Below are 15,990 nucleotides of genomic sequence, written 5' to 3' on the forward strand. Positions count from 1 at the left end.
ATTTCACAAAAACAAAATCAGCCTTAGACCACACCCTAAATTCCTGCCAAAGGTAGTGTCATTTTTCCATATTAACCAACCTATACATCTACCTACCTTTTATCTAAAATTGCGTTCCAATCCACAGGAGGTGGCACTACACACTCTGGACGTCAGGAGGGCCATAGCTTTCTACTTGGAGAGAACAAAACTATTTCAAAAGTCAGACAAATTATTTGTGTCACCAGTGGAGCGCTCGAAGGGCAGGGCCCTCTCCAGCCAAAGACTATCTAAGTGGATTTCAACATGCATTCACATATGCTATGAACAAGAGCTTACAGGTTCCCTCAGGGACCAGAACTCATTACACGAGAGCAACATCCACTGCCCGTAGCCTTCTTGAATGATGTTCCTATAACGGACATATGCAAGGCTGCATCATGGGCATCAGCTCATACTTTTATAAAACATTATGCTATTGATTAGGCATCAGCCGGGATGCCTCACTAGGACTAACGGTACTGTCATCTGTACAAAACAATTAATTCTGAAGTCCCTCCTCCTATGCAGGGTACTTGCTCTACAGTCACCTAAAGTGGAGCACCCACAGGGACATCACTCGAAGAAGAAGAAAGGGTTACTCACCTCTTGCAGTAACTGGTGTTCTTCAAGATGTGTGTCCATGTGGGTGCTCACCTACCCTCCCTCCTCTCTACTTTGGAGTTCTAACCATGGACTCTGTAGTGGGGAAGGAACTGAGGGGGTTGGGCCACATGCACGATAGAAGACGCACCAATGGTGCTGTGAGACCGAGCGAATACTGCTGAGAAGATCTCTGATTGAGGCCACAGGATGCGACGACACCTAAAAAGGAACTACCATAGGGACACACATCTTGAAGAACATCAGTTACTGCACCAGGTGAGAAACCCTTTCTTCTCAGACCAGATGGGCACCAGGCTCCATGGATTAAAAGACTCCAGAGTCACCTTGTGTTCATTGGGCCTTTATGCACCACAGGCTTCAAGAAAGCAATTTCACCCACCTCAACAGCAGCGTAAGTTCCAAGGCCCCCTTGCTTCGGCTCATATACGAGAAGAGATGAGGACAGGACTTTTAAATGATATCAGTCTGCCTTAACTTCCTCCTCTTCTCAACCAGGGCCCTCGTGACAGCCATTTTGAGGGTGCGCCTGAGAATGGCACTCCAGTCTCCTTATAAGATCCACGCCTGTTCTTGAACTGCCTTTCCCCTTTCCTCCCGGTATGGGCCTGAATTACATTGGACCCTTGAGTCCTCAGTATCGTTTTGGAAGGCTATACCTTGCAGTTTTCCTTGCCCCCTGTGCACCTCCCTCCTTCCCCTTCCCTCTTCAGGGACCTCTCTCACAAGGAACTCCTTGCTTAAGATGTGGAAACCCTTCTGAGGGTTGGAGCCTTGGAGGAAGTTCCTCCAGACATGTGGGGGAAAGGTTTTTATTCCTGTTACTTTTTTATTCCCAAAGCAAAAGGGGGTCTTGGACCCATCCTAGATCTGTGGAGCCTCAACAAATATCTCAAGAGACTAAAGTTCCATGTTTTCCCTAGCTTTCATCATCCCCTCACCAGATCCAGGGGACTGACATGTCAGAGAGCTCAAGGCGGTACACTTAGCTTGCGAAGTATTCCTCCCCTATATGGCAGACAGAGTGATCCAGGTTCTAACAGACAATACTGCTGCGATGTTTTACATCTATGTCAGGAGGCTATGGAACCTTACCATTCAGAACAACTTTCTTATCATGGTGTCCCACCTGCCAGGAGCTAGAAATACCCTGGCAGACTTCCTCAGCAGATCCTTCTTACCTTGCCATGAGAAGTCACTCCATCCTCAAGTGGCCAGTATGATCCTCCAAAGGTGTGGAGTTCCTCAAGTGGAACTCTTTGCATCCAACCTGAACAAGAAATGCCATCAGTTTTGCTCAATCTGTGGATTTGATGAGGGATCACTGTCTGATACCATTTTTCTCTCACGGGCAGGGACGCTTATGTGGGCCTTTTTGCCAATAACGCTAATCCACAGGCCCGCGACTACACCAGCTTTGGGAGAGCAGTGCTGCAGATGGCACATTCGTGAACTCCAAACCCACCTTCAAGGATATTGCTGGTAAGTCACCTACAATGGAATCGACATAAGCAAGCTCTCAAAGACTGCACTTCTCTCGGAAAACCAGAGAGATGGAGCCATGATGCACAACACATGACTACAGCTGCTGTGATGGAGCATGCCACCATGTCTGTGGAGTTAAGTGAAGCCTGTAGTACTGTCCTGGTGATGAGATGGCCTTCTGAGATGTTAGCTCTGAATTGTTCATTCTTTTCCTCCGGTAAACAAATAAATTCTATCATTTAAAAAAAAAAAAAAAAAAAATCAGTGTATTTTGCCACTAGGCAAATCAGTGCTGCTGATTGAAGGTCCAGCTGTTAGACATCTGTTTTCTTCTCTCCTTCTACCCCAAAATACATTATCAGAGTGATGAGAGTTCTAGTTCTATATTTTAACATTATACTATGTCAAAAGTAACTTGTAGGGTATGTGGGTATGTAGTATTGGAGAGTGATGATGTTTTTTCTTTAGTGATAGTGTGATCAATTTTAAGACTTTTATTAAGCTAGATTTGTTTTTTGAATTATATGGGTTCGTAATGACTTTGAAAAAATTATATGAATTAAGAATTTACATTTAGATTGTTTCCTCTTGTTAACTGCTATTATTTGTTTAATTATAATTACTACTTGACTGTATTTTTTTAGTATGAGGGATGTAAAGCAAGAACTTACTTTTTCTAAAAGTGGTGCAGATTTGTTTGTTTCATGTTATATGTGTATATAAGTTTGCATATATTTAATTGTATCCCTCTTTTTTCCTCTCCCCCATGTCACTTATACCCTTATGGCTAGCTCTTTTAAATGGATGTGTCCAGGCACATGGCGCCACTTGTGTGGATTCATTTGTAGGATCTAGCCCTGGTATTATAAGCTGTTTGGAATAGGGAGAGTGTCTTTGTGGGTGCGCATTGTCTGGTACAGTGTGTAAGACTTTTGGTTAATATTGTAATATTCCAGATGAGGTTTAGTTCTACAAGGTTCAAGAGTTTTTCTTGAGATTATTGTTCAGGGAGTAGAATCTACAGTTGCTTCTCTTAGGTCTCAGTTTGATATGTTTGTTTCTAGAACTTCCTTACTGGTAAGAAAAATAGAGTTTGTGGAGCAAAACCTAGAAAAATTCAGAAACAGTTGCCTCATTTGAAAGTTAAGAACTGATTTAAGTTCTGTTTCAATTCAAGTCATGTTCTGCTTTGAGACTCAGAAGAAAAGTAAATAATTTTTCATGCTTACTGACCTCACTCTTGCTTTGAAAAATTAAGTCTTTAATATACCAATTTCGAGAGTATAGTTGCTTTTAAAATTAAGTGGAAAGATGAGAAATTAAATGAATTGTGTTCGGGTGTAAGACTATTTACTTAGCCATTTGTAAGTCATATTTTGTAGGGTAAAGACAATTTAAATTAATCAATAAAAGGGAAGGTAGCTTTATAGACCATTCTTAATTATGCAAACTAAGAAAATAAGGGCAATCAAATTCCAGACTTAAAAGCATAAGTTAACCTACAAAATTTAAAAGGAATTTTTCTTATGTGGCATTGCACTATTAGCATTTTGCATTTGTGGGCTTTTTTGCTTATGATTCTGTATTTTGCTGTATGGTACTGGACTTGATGATCTGATATGGTGTAATGTATTCTGTAACATTGTTAATCCTTTAAGTTCTTATGGATATTCATAGGCATTTTTATGAGCTACTTTTTAAAAATAACTCATTTTGCATTCATGTTATGATGCTATAGTAGTGTGATAAGGTGAATAAGGACACCATAATATGTTTGACGGGGTCTGGCAAAATTATGCAAATAGATGCTCTTGTGTTCCGAATGTAATACACTGTCACATAGGGCTTTTTACTGTGCTGTAAAAAACATAAAACAAAAGGAAACATAAATACATTTAAATTGAAATGTCAGCATTGTGAAACACACCATGAAAAGACAGGGGATTTTGAATTAAACATGTAAAGTTAAGTACCTTGTGCAGTAACTAGACTCATTTTGCTTTAACTGATTTGTGTTAGTCTTTGTACCTGGATGTTTTTGTACAATAATGGGCGTTTTGTTTTAAAACCATAATTGAGTTTGGAAAGCCTTTAAAGCATTCACACATTTTTTCCCCAGTGTTTTTATCATAGGCATGCACAGCACAGTTCATTGGATGTGCACATTTCATTAGGGTATGCACACACTACTGAATTTTACCTGCATCCTTATTTTCGTCCTTACCTGCTGCTGGAAAAAATACCTGCGTCCTTGTTTTCGGCAGCAGCTCACGTCAGGCGCAAGATCGTTCCCCCGCCTCCACAAAAACTGCTGACGTCCTTATTTTCAGTGGCAGCTTGCGTCATCCACCACGTCATTCCCCACCGCCAGAAAAACTTCCGGCATCCTTATTTTCAGCGGGTTTCCTGAGCCCTGCATTAGGGTGTGCCCAGGCACACCCAGCACACCCCATGCGCACGCCTATGGTTTTTATATATTTCTACACACAGTTCAGATTTGAAATTTGTAGCATAAGATACTTTACAAAGGTAAATTTTAAAAATAATAGGTGAGCATTTGGTTGTGAAATAGAATGGAACTTGAGGCTTTAATTTCTGCTATATTATTGCTAAAACATCTGAGTACATTATACAACTACTTCTAATTTGCAGTGTGTTAAAATATGGATTTTTATTGCTAAATCACTTGTACTTTGACTTAATCTGAAATGCTAGATTTTTGAGTAGCTCTACATATGTAGGTTTTTGGGCTCAGTGACTGCACAAATAGTACATATTGAGAACCAAATTTTATGTGAAAAAGGAAAACAAAGATGAAAGAACATGGGTAAATATCACTTCATTTCAAAGTTATAGTGTTAGATTTTGAAATGATGAATTAAATGGAGTCCAGAATTCCCAAAATATATTCAAAAATGAGTTTGTTTAAAAAAATAATTTTAAAAACAGAATTGACTGTTAAACCTATATTTTTTAAATCAGGCTGTAACCACAGTAATTTTGGTATTGCGTTCTGTAGTTATGACTTTCCTATAGTATATACCTTTATGAGGTCTGTTTAGTAGTTTCACTCTAAACTTGCTCAGAGTTCAAGGGGTTTGGATTTAGTATTCCAGTTGAAATCCATATCTCTAAAGGTTGTTTTTCTACTTGATATGTATACATATTTGAAATGCCAGTTTTTGTTTCAAAACAAACTTTTTATATACATAAAAATTGATTACATCTTCATTTCTTTCCAGGTCCCTGAAATAATTCTTTATATCAAAATGTCCTTTCCCCATTAGTCTCCCTTTCCAAAGTTTGTTTCCAGATGGGCAACTATGATCAGTGAACATTCTTTGGCATTTTTCTAGCTATCCAGCACTCTAAGCATAATGTCCTTTTTCCTGGCACTCAGGAGGCAGTTTAATTGATTTTCTATTTAGGACAACACATGTCTTGGGCCACATTCTTCAATATTATAATCATTAGAATTTCTTGATTTTCATATTTTCTGGTGGTGCTGTCTGTATTTGTCTGAGATCACTGGCTTTGCTGTTGATTTTCCATTGAGCGGGTCTTAAATATTTCAGTTTAAGTCTCTGTGGATCTCGTTGTTGTACATGTGCCCATGCATGCAAATTCAGAACTATGTAGAAAGCAGTGTTCAGGGCCATTCCTCATGCCCCCTTCTCCTCCTCTCCCCTTCCCCCCTCCCCTGGCCGCACCTGAGGGTAGAAAGAATTTCATGGACCCAACCATGCTTTAGCACAGATCCTCAGTTTCCTCTTACTGCACATAACAGCAAGTCAGAACTGCAGTGTCTGCTCATGCTAGTCAGGTTTATGTAAATAATAGTAATATTGTTTAGTGGTAGTTTTTTTTTCTGCCGGTTAGCAGCATTTTTCCCCTCCCCCTTTTTTTTCTACCCAGGGAATCTCCTCAAGGATTTGTGCCACTTCGCCTTCATGGTGGAATCTTTGGGTTAAAGCCCTGTCCTCCTTGTGACAGGCCTACATCAGATGCCTTTTCTCCTTGGGGGAGTCTCATATCCCTGATGTATGTTTGACTGCAGTTCTTTTCTGTTTAGACAAGAAAGTTAAGGGAATCTCACCTCAAATTGTTCCTGTTGGAACAGTTCATGAGGGTTACCTCAGACTCCGAAAGGCTTTCCTTTGATTCAAAACAATCATCCCAGATCCATAAATCTTGCTTCCAGAAGCAGACTCCATTCCCCAAGTTCTGACTCCTGATATCAAGAAAAGGGTTCAATGTTGACTCAGGCCTTGGGACGTCATCCCAGTACTGCACACAACTCCAGTGCAGGTTCCCCAGTTCAGACCCTGCCAGAGACGGTATATATCTTCATCGCTATTCTTTCCCTGGAGCAGAGTAAGGCAAAAGACTAACAGGAGCTTAGCGCAATCTGACTCCGAGAAGTCTAAGAACAATAAACTAAATCAGCTCAAGAGAGCAATCCAGATTAACTCTCCATCTCCCTTAGTATCGGGATATGCTGCATCATTTCTGGTGCCAAAGCATGTTCTAGCACAGTACTGATCACCTGAGCATCAGTAGCCTCCCCACCAGGTGCTGGAGACTTTCACTGTATCAGCTGATCTTACACTCAGTGGTATTGAGATTCACTTGGCTTCTATCTTGGTACCAGCCCTTGAAGAACCCTTCTCGGCACCAGCCCTCCTGGCACCAATCCCTTTGTACTCCCATGGGGCATGCTTTTATTCATTCTTCCCAGAATCCAGTAGAGAGCAATTCCCTGCTCCTCAAATCCCATGTAGAAATATTACCCTAGCCCACACTAGGGATAGTGATATATCTTGAAAAGACCTTGGAATGCTCCTCCATCCAAATAGGTCACAAATGACTGATATGTTCGTCTCACACATGATTTACCAGTTATTTAAAATAAGTGCTATTGTTAAAAACATGTGTTCTCACTATATGAATTAAACCAGTTTTTTTAAATGGAAAAATAAATTTTACTCTTTGCAGCCACAAAATGATTTGATCTGTAGACCTTCAGATCCCCAAATCAGGCCTCTGCCATTTGAGCCGCAAGAATAACTGCTGTTACTGGTGTGAACCAACTGTTGAAGAGGGAGTTAACTCATACTTTGTCAATGGGATGTACAGCTGTTTGTTTTCCAGTATTCTACTGTTGTCAATCAGGAATACTGGGTTTTATCTTTGGCTTTGGCAGAGGAGAACAGTGCAGTGATTAGAAATAGTATTGTATAAACAAAGCCTGTGTCTTTGACATGTTCAGTCTGTAGGGCAGTGTGGCTTAGTGCATAAAATGTGGATGTTGCTATTAGAAACCTGGTTTTATTCCTATCTCTGCCTGAAGTGATTTTATGCTATCTGCTTTTCTAAAAATTGTGTGCCTAATTCTTGACTGTGTTCTAGAGTTTGAGTTATCAGGCCTCGGTTAGTAATCTGAGCTTGGCCAAGTAGTCCCAGGCTGTATGTGCTCTGGCATTCTTTTAGTGGCCTGACTCTACACAGCAGTCCACGGCTGAGAAGGAACTGAGGGGAGTAAAGGTGTAATTGCCCTTACATAGCCATAAGAGGGCTGTGAAGGGAGGGGAGTAAGCACTACACCTATGGGTACTGTTAGGCAAAATTTTCTGACTTTGGTTCTGTGAGCGCCCACATCTCAAAGAACAACAATTATAATAGAGGTAAGTAACTGTCTTTTTTTTCTGGAGTAGATGGAAGTTATGGCAGCTAGGTAATGTACAGTTAGAGACTTTACTTCCTGAGGAGAAGAGGACACAGTTTGGAATTGTAGGATAAGCACTTCAGCTGGGGATATCTGCTCTTTGAGGTAGGGACTGCCACCATATGTTTGCATGTATAGCATTTAACACAGTGAGGTATTGGCCTCTTGGTGTGCTACTGCACTGTAAATGTTAAATATTTGTGCCAAAATTATCACAGTATTATTGAGTAAAATAGTTAAATGTTGTCATGCAAATTATCTTTGTTTGAGTTAAACCATTGGGGTGAGTGGGGCAGTTCATGGCTTGGATATTATTGTAGGTTCTTTGCGGGAAAAAATTGCATTGGTGTACACTCAGTTAACGATTTCAAGGTTATCTTCACTACCGAGAGAGGGTAGAAATGTATATATTTTTTAAACTGATAGGTTCTGGAGAATATTGCCAAAAGAGTTGAAATGTCAGAATTCACAGCTTTGTGAAAGACTGCTTTCTGTGTGAGTTCATAGTGGGAATGGCTTCTGTCTCTTTCGTCCCCTTGACCCACATTCACAGCCTGGAATTAAGTACAAGGGATATTTTCATAAATCTAATATAATGCATTTCATTTGCTCTGCTGAAATCCAATTTACAAGAATTTACCTTTATAAAACTTCCTGCATGTCTGTCTTACAATATGAAGGACATGTCTACACTGTAAACTTATATCAGTGTAATTACGTTGCTCAGAGTTGTGAAAAATCCACTCCCCTAAATGACAGTTATACTGACCTAGCCTTCAGTGTACACAGCACTATGTCGATAGAAGAGCTTCTCCTGTTAACATAGCTTCCGCCTAAAACGGAATTGGATTTACTACGCCGACGGGAGGAGGTCACCCATTGTCATAGTAACATCTCCACTGAAGAGCTACAGCGGTGCAGCTGCAGCGTGCTAAATGTAGACCTGCCTAAAGTGTTATATATTTATGCATGAGAACATATTAAAGTTAACTCTTTGGATCTTAAATTGATTTGCCTCTAATAATTTGCTATATAATAGAAACTGCTTATTTAGGTCATAATTTAATTTGGTAGAGATTGAGAAAAGCATGCAAACCTAATTCAAACTTAATTTTTCCTGCCTTAAATTGCTTAAGTAGGTATATTGAAACCAAGACTGTTAAGGGAGCACATCAGAGAATATGTAAAGGTGCTTTTTTCCCAGACAGCATTTAAAATAATTTAGATCTACTTCTGTACTTGAGTGTTGTGAAGCTGCACACTCATCCCTCATTCCATAATTTTATCAATTTACTTCTGAATGATTTAAGGCAGCACCACCAATCGTTGTGTCGAGACCATAGTATAAATAATGCATATTCAACGTGGAGAATATGGATCTAGAGCTGTCTCAGCCACTAATGATACCTGATTTGTTGATTACATATGACACAGTATGCTAGTGGGGCATAGAGATTTGATTAGATCCATAAATTACCAGAATTTTTGTATACTTTCAGGATATATTTAATTGTTCTATTCAGATTCCAATAATGTGAAAATAGATCATTCAGAGAAGGAATTAAAGCCCTAACATCCTTTCCTGTCAGCTCAGAAATAGTGCCATCATTATAATCAAGACTTTGAGATGGCTTTACATCAAGTTTAGGAACAAAGCAATGGATACTCTTTCGTTTTGAACTTGCTGGTTTGAACGTTCACCCAGCTAGGACTCTGAACTCATACTGACCTTGACATTTGATAAATAAACTGAAGGAAATTTCAGTTGATGCAATGACTATAGTAATGCTAAAAATCTGAAAGCTTCTGATCATCAAGGACTTCCTTTTTCAGTTCAGCAACCTTTTTTATCTGGTGTTACTGTCAAGAGCAGGAGGCTTTTCAGAGATATTTCCATATTAGACACAATGCATAGCATATTTTGAGCCTATTGTAGAATCTGGCTTAAGTTTTCTTGTTGGTATGAGTTTTAATATCTCTTCCTTTCCCTCCCCTCCCCCCCCCCCCAAAAAAAAAAAAAACACGGCAGAAGGTATTAATCTTGTTTGTCTTATAGATAATAAAATTAACTTTTTAAGAATCAGGTTGCCACTGTAAGCCAACATAGTGTAGGTTTAAGTTTTGCAACTTCTCATCCTGAGACACTAATATTATCCACTTTGGTCTGAGCTGTCACACAGCCTCAGTTTTCCTCAGTTGAGACTGATCATTCCAACATGAGAAATACCTTTGGCAAAAGAGGCTTAAATAGTTTAGTTTTAGCTGTTTGGAGAACAGAATTCTTCTGTTTCTATCAAAAAATGCTTTTCTGCGGACAGTCTTTATGTCAGGAAAACTAGAAAATTGCTACTTTCCTTTTGTGAAATTTTGCTTGAATTCTGTAACCACAATGGTTTTAAGGACCATTTTGGATTTTGTTTCCAGGGTCTAAAGAAGATTTCTACTTGATTCATGAGATTATGCGGCCTTTCTTCTATCCAAATCTTTGAAATAAGACGAAAGGAAAATTTCATACTCTTGATGTCAGGTAAATTATGAAATACTAATGAAGGCAGAGAATTTAGCAGGTTGGATTGAAATGTGTGGACACAATGAAGGTTTTGTCAGTATTCAGGTCACTGGTTGAAAGATTAATGATAGACTTTGATGTAAATTGTATAAATTAACAGACCCCTGTTCAACATAAATGGCTATAATCTGAGGTTTGAAGATGAAGCCCTCTTTTTCAGAAGTAGTGAAAGGCTCTTATATAGAATTTACACTATATAGTATAAAAAACACTGCCACAAATTAAAACTCCTGTATGTTAAGTGTATACGTGCAAAGGAAGTCCATCAAATTGTGATACTTAAATGGTCCCACTTTGCTCTGAAGCCTTGTTTTTTCTTCGAGTGGTGTTCCTGTGTGTGCTCCATGTCAGGTGTCGTCACATCCTCATGTCCCTCGATTGGAGATTTTACAGCAGTACTTGTCTGGGTCGTGCTTCCGTTTTGCGGTGCCGTCAGTGCCTCTTTTGGCATGAGCGCAATCTGATCCCCTCAGTGCCTTCTCAACCATCTGCAGTCCGAGACTGAGCCTCAGCAGTTCCTATCAAACTTGTCCCACTTCTACTTATACTGTTAGAAAAGTGTTAGTTTAGTCAGTAGTTTGGTTTAGTCAGTTAGTACTTACCTTTACCTGTCTTACCCACTTCCTCCCCCAAAATTTCTTTCCTTTCCTCTTCCCATTAATAGAAGAAATAGATTGTTTTTTCTAAATACCAGACTACATGCCTGATTCTCCAGGTTTTAAAAGATGCATATCATGCTGAGAGGCCATGCCAGCTTCAGAAAGACACTCTGAATGTGACTGCTGTCTGGGTGAGAGCCATGTACCTCAGAAATGCATGCATTGCAGCAGTTTCAAAGTCAAAACCAGGAGAAAGAGAGATCTCAGACTTAAACTAATCCTAATGGAAGAGTCTTTGAGATGCTCTTCTGACCTGGGACCAGATCCTACAGATCAATCAGAGAGATCCTCAAGAAAGAGATCCTCAACCTCACCTAGGAAGGAGCCACCGAAGAAGAGAAGCTCTCCTCAAGGGGTAAAAAGAACTCCAAGGTCAAGTACCTATGAGGCTTCAGGTTCCTCAGATATGGAATGGGCCATAGCACCGAAGGGCTGTCAGTGCTGTGGTGTGGAGTTGAGAGGCAAAACTAAGTCGACCTCCTCCAACACAGCACCATCAAAAGCAATGGTACAGAGACCGCAGGATAAACAGCCAAGCGAGAGATCCTCAGTACTGACGGAGCATATGGCACCAACTATGGCACCCCATAAAGAGACAGCGCCAATGATGGACACGGCACCGCTGACCCCTGCGATGTTGGACACGGCACCAATATCAGTGCCAGTACCGGCAGCCGATATAGCACCGTCAAGGACACTGATCATGAAAATGGTACCGATCGATCCAAGATGTCGCACCCACATCAGCTCCACCATTAAAGAGAAAGGAGAAGATGCAACTCCTCCAGCAAACTGAGATGAAATTAACATCACCACCTCAGTCACCATATCTTTAGGCAGATGCATCCCCAGAGCTCTTTTGATTCTCACACCCTCCCCTTAACTCTCTGGTCCTTGATGCTGCAAACCAGAGAGGCAGGCAAACCACATACAAGTCGGCACCTCATGAAAAAGATTAGAAGAGGCTAGATCTATTACGAAGGATAGTATAGTCATCTGCAATGCTTCAGTTAAGAGTAGCCAATTATGCAGCTTTGTTACCAAATTATGACTAAAATAACTAGATGAAAATGATGAAATTTATTAACATACCAGACAACACTCATCATAAATGAGGGACAGCTCATTGCAAGAACAGCCATGCAACCTTCCCTTGATGTGGCTGGCATGGCTGCCAAGATAACCGCATCGGCAGTTGTTATGCGAAGGGCATCTTGTCTCCACTCTGCAGATCTCCCCAAAGAGTTGCAGGAAGAGATAGAAGATCTTCCCTTTGATAAATCCAAACTCTTTGCAGAAAATACAAATGAGGTACTTCACATGATGAAGGACTCGCAAGCAACCCACCCTACATACACTGTGCAATGAGAAGAAAATATGCACACCAGACATACTATGATCCACAAAGAAACAAAGACAGCCAGGATGTCGACAACCTTACCAAACACCATCGACCTCCCATCCAACCTCTAACAAACAACAATTCTGAAGTCTTGGTGGAGGGTTTGAATGACCTCCCTCACCATCCATTGCTGTCAACAGTATCCACCTAATTCGATTTTCGCCTGCGATCTTTCTACCACAAGTGGACAAAAATTACATCATACTATCCCTTTTACATCCATTCCTTCTACCCAAACCTCCACCCCATCCCTCTTCAGGGACCCATCTCACATGTAAGTTTTACAGCAAAAAGTGAACTATCTATTTCTTATAGGAGCAATAGAGCACATTCCACAGCAACACACAGGGAAGGGTTTTTACTCCCACTACTTTTTGATTCAAAAGAATGGATGATGGAAACCCATATTGGATCTTGGGAAAACTAAACAAGTTTGTAAGGTGACAAAAACTCAAGATGGTCACATTGTCTACCGTAATATTGGCACTGGAATGGAGGGACTTGTTCTCAGCCCTCAACCTTCCATATTTCCATATCACTATCCATCCAGTGCACAGACACTTTCTGAGACTCACACTGGCACACAACCATTACCAATATTAGGTATTACCATTCGGTCTCTCTACAACACCAAGAGTTTTTTCAAGAGTGCTAGCTGTAGTAGCAGCACACCTGCACAGGGAAGAGATCACAATATTCCCTTAGCTAGACAAGTACCTACTAAAGGCACACAACCAAGAGAGAGCCATCCAAGACACATAATGAACAATATCACTCTTTTGAAGCTTATGTCTCACGATAAACATCAAAAAGTCCATTTTGAATCCAACACAACAATTGGAATTCATAGGAGCAGACCTGAATTCAGTAACAGCAAGGGCATCATTACCATCAAGCAGGTTCCAGATTATAGTTGAACTCACTATCTCAATAAGAGAGAGCCCGACACTATCTGCTATCACAGCCCTTCAACTACTAGGACACATGGCAACCATGACCTTTGTGGTCAAACACACATGGTTTCATATGCAATGTCTACAGGGCTGGCTACCAACCTTCTACAAAACCATACAAACATGCTTTGAACAGAACACTAGGCATGCTAAACAAGGTCAAAGAATCACTACTTAGTTGGAGTCAAGCCACCAACATGTTGACCGGAATCCTATTTGCACAACAGCCACCCTCAGCTATGATTGCTATGGATGCATCCCTAATAGGTTGGGAAGCACATCTACAGAACCATACGAAACAAGGCTGAGATCCAAAATTGAAAAGCGTTTGCACATAAACCTCTTAAAACTTTTCACAGTTCCGAATGCATGCCGCCACTTTCTCCCACTCATAAAGAACACAATGATAATGACAGACATCGCGTGCATGTGTTACATAACTGACAGAGAGGAGCAAGATCCCACTCCCTATGCACAGAAGCAATAAAACTCTGGAATTGGTGCATCAAACACAATATCAGCGGCATACTTAGCAGGATGCCAAACACCACTGCAGATGCCCTCAGTAAGCAATTCAGTCAAAACCACAAGTGGGAGTTGAACAATATGGTTCTGAAAAACGTTTTCCCACAATGGGGTCAACCAACAATCAACTTTTTCATGACTACAAAAAAATCACAAATGTCCCCTATTCTGCTCAAGGGCAGGAATAGGAGGGGGATTGACGGGGGATGCATTTCTTATCTATTGGAGCAAACACCTCCTATATGCATTCCCACTGATTCCCGTAATACTCAGAGTCATACACAAGATATGCAGGGAGAGAGCAACGGTGATAATGATAGCACCCACATGGCTCAGACAAATCTGGTACACATCAATCATTCTCCCACTTCACAAAGATTTTCTCTTTCAGGACAACAGCCGGACTTTCCACCTGGACCTACAGAAACTTGACCTGGCAGCATGGTTCCTAAATGATTCGATCCTAGAAGAACTAGGATTCTCAAAGCAAGTTAAACACATTTTACTAAAAAGCAGAAAACCGACGACAAGGAAACTACCTTCAAAAATGGTGCAAAGATAGACACATTGTCGCTACAGCTGCACCCATTCATCCTGGAACGCATCCTAGAATTAAAAAATGGGAACTATTGATTAGCTCACTAAAAGTCCACCTAGCATCCATTATGGTCTTTCGCAACAAAATCAACGATAAAACAGTGTTCACTCATCCAACTGTAAAATGATTTATGTCAGGGATACAAAAGGTATATTCCAGTATATATACCCCCACAACACCATGGGACTTAAACCTAGTACTAAGGACCATTACCAAAACCCCATTTGAACCAATATGTTCACTTCTACATATGTCAATGAAAGTGTCCTTCCTAGTAGCCATTACATCAGCTCGCCATGTAGGAGAGAATGGAGCACTCATGTACCATCCACCCTACATGATCTTCCACAAGGATGAGATCACGCTCAGACCCCATCCAAGGTTCCTTCCAAAAATGGTATCAGACTTTCACATTAACCAGCCAATTCACTTACCTATCTTCTAGCCTAACGCACATAAAGCTGTCTTGTACACCCCAGATGCAAGATGGGCGATAGCCTTCTACCTAGACAGAACAAAACCCTTCAGAAAATCAGAGCTCTTTGTTTCAGTGATGGAACATGTAAAAGGCAAATCAATATCTACTCAGAGATTATCAAAGTGGATAACAGGGTGCATTCATTCATGCTATCAACTAAACAACTTGCAAGCTCCCTCAGGGACTAAAACACATTCAACTAAAGCAATGTCCATGTCTATAGCATTTCTCAATAAAGTCCCTGTCATAGATATATGTAAGGCAACTACATGGGGCTCTGCAAACACGTTCACAAAACATTATGCCATTGATCGTTCATCCAGAGGAGATGCTGCCATAGGACTGTCCGTACTTTCGACTGTCCAACCGAAAGACTCTGAAGTCCCTTGCACTGAATGAGGGGCACTGCTCTATAGTCACCTAAAGTGGAGCACCCACAGGGATACCACTCAAAGAAGGTTAATCACTTGATGCAGTAACTGAGGTTCTTTGAGATGTGTGTCCCTGGGGGTGCTCCACTACTCTCTCTCTTCCCCTCTACTTCGGAGTTCATACACTGGACTCTACGATGGAGAAGGAACAGGGGGGTCAGGTCACACTCACGCCAAAAGAGGCGCCAATGGCGCCGGGAGACAGGAGCTGTGCATGCGTGACCCGGACAACTACTGCAGTAAAATCTCCAATTGAGGGACGTGAGCACACACTGACACTTAAAGTGGAGCACCCCCAAGGACACACATCTCAAAGAACCTGTTACTCCACCAGGTGAGTAACATTCTTTTCTAGTCCTTTTAGCCATAGTGGCGCTACAGGATAGTAGTAAATTTTTATTCCAGTGCCTTTATGGATTGCCTTTTAGTGGTTTCTAGGATTTTTTTTCTGAATAGTAGAGTTAGTGTTGAGATTGTTTAAATAATGGACTTGACTGTAAAAGTTTCAAGAGGCTGTTAATAT

General features: G+C 40.8%; 1 protein-coding gene across 4 annotated transcripts in view; it reads left to right on the top strand.

Moving 5' to 3' along the window:
* GALNT1 (polypeptide N-acetylgalactosaminyltransferase 1) overlaps positions 1 to 15,990 on the top strand; it is a 182,603-nt gene that overhangs the window by 94,851 nt on the left and 71,762 nt on the right. The window contains exon 1 of one of the 4 annotated variants that reach the window (XM_067569944.1): positions 10,299 to 10,379. The exons of the other annotated variants lie outside the window; for them this stretch is intronic. The gene's annotated coding sequence lies outside the window, so the exon portion shown is untranslated. Of the gene's footprint in view, positions 1 to 10,298; positions 10,380 to 15,990 lie in introns of those variants that run through there. 4 annotated transcript variants of the gene reach the window in all.

The sequence above is a fragment of the Emydura macquarii genome, unplaced genomic scaffold, assembly GCF_026122565.2.
Source record: "Emydura macquarii macquarii isolate MOO-44397 ecotype Brisbane River unplaced genomic scaffold, CSIRO-AGI_Emac_v2 contig_2975, whole genome shotgun sequence".
Classification (NCBI taxonomy): Eukaryota; Metazoa; Chordata; order Testudines; family Chelidae; genus Emydura; species Emydura macquarii.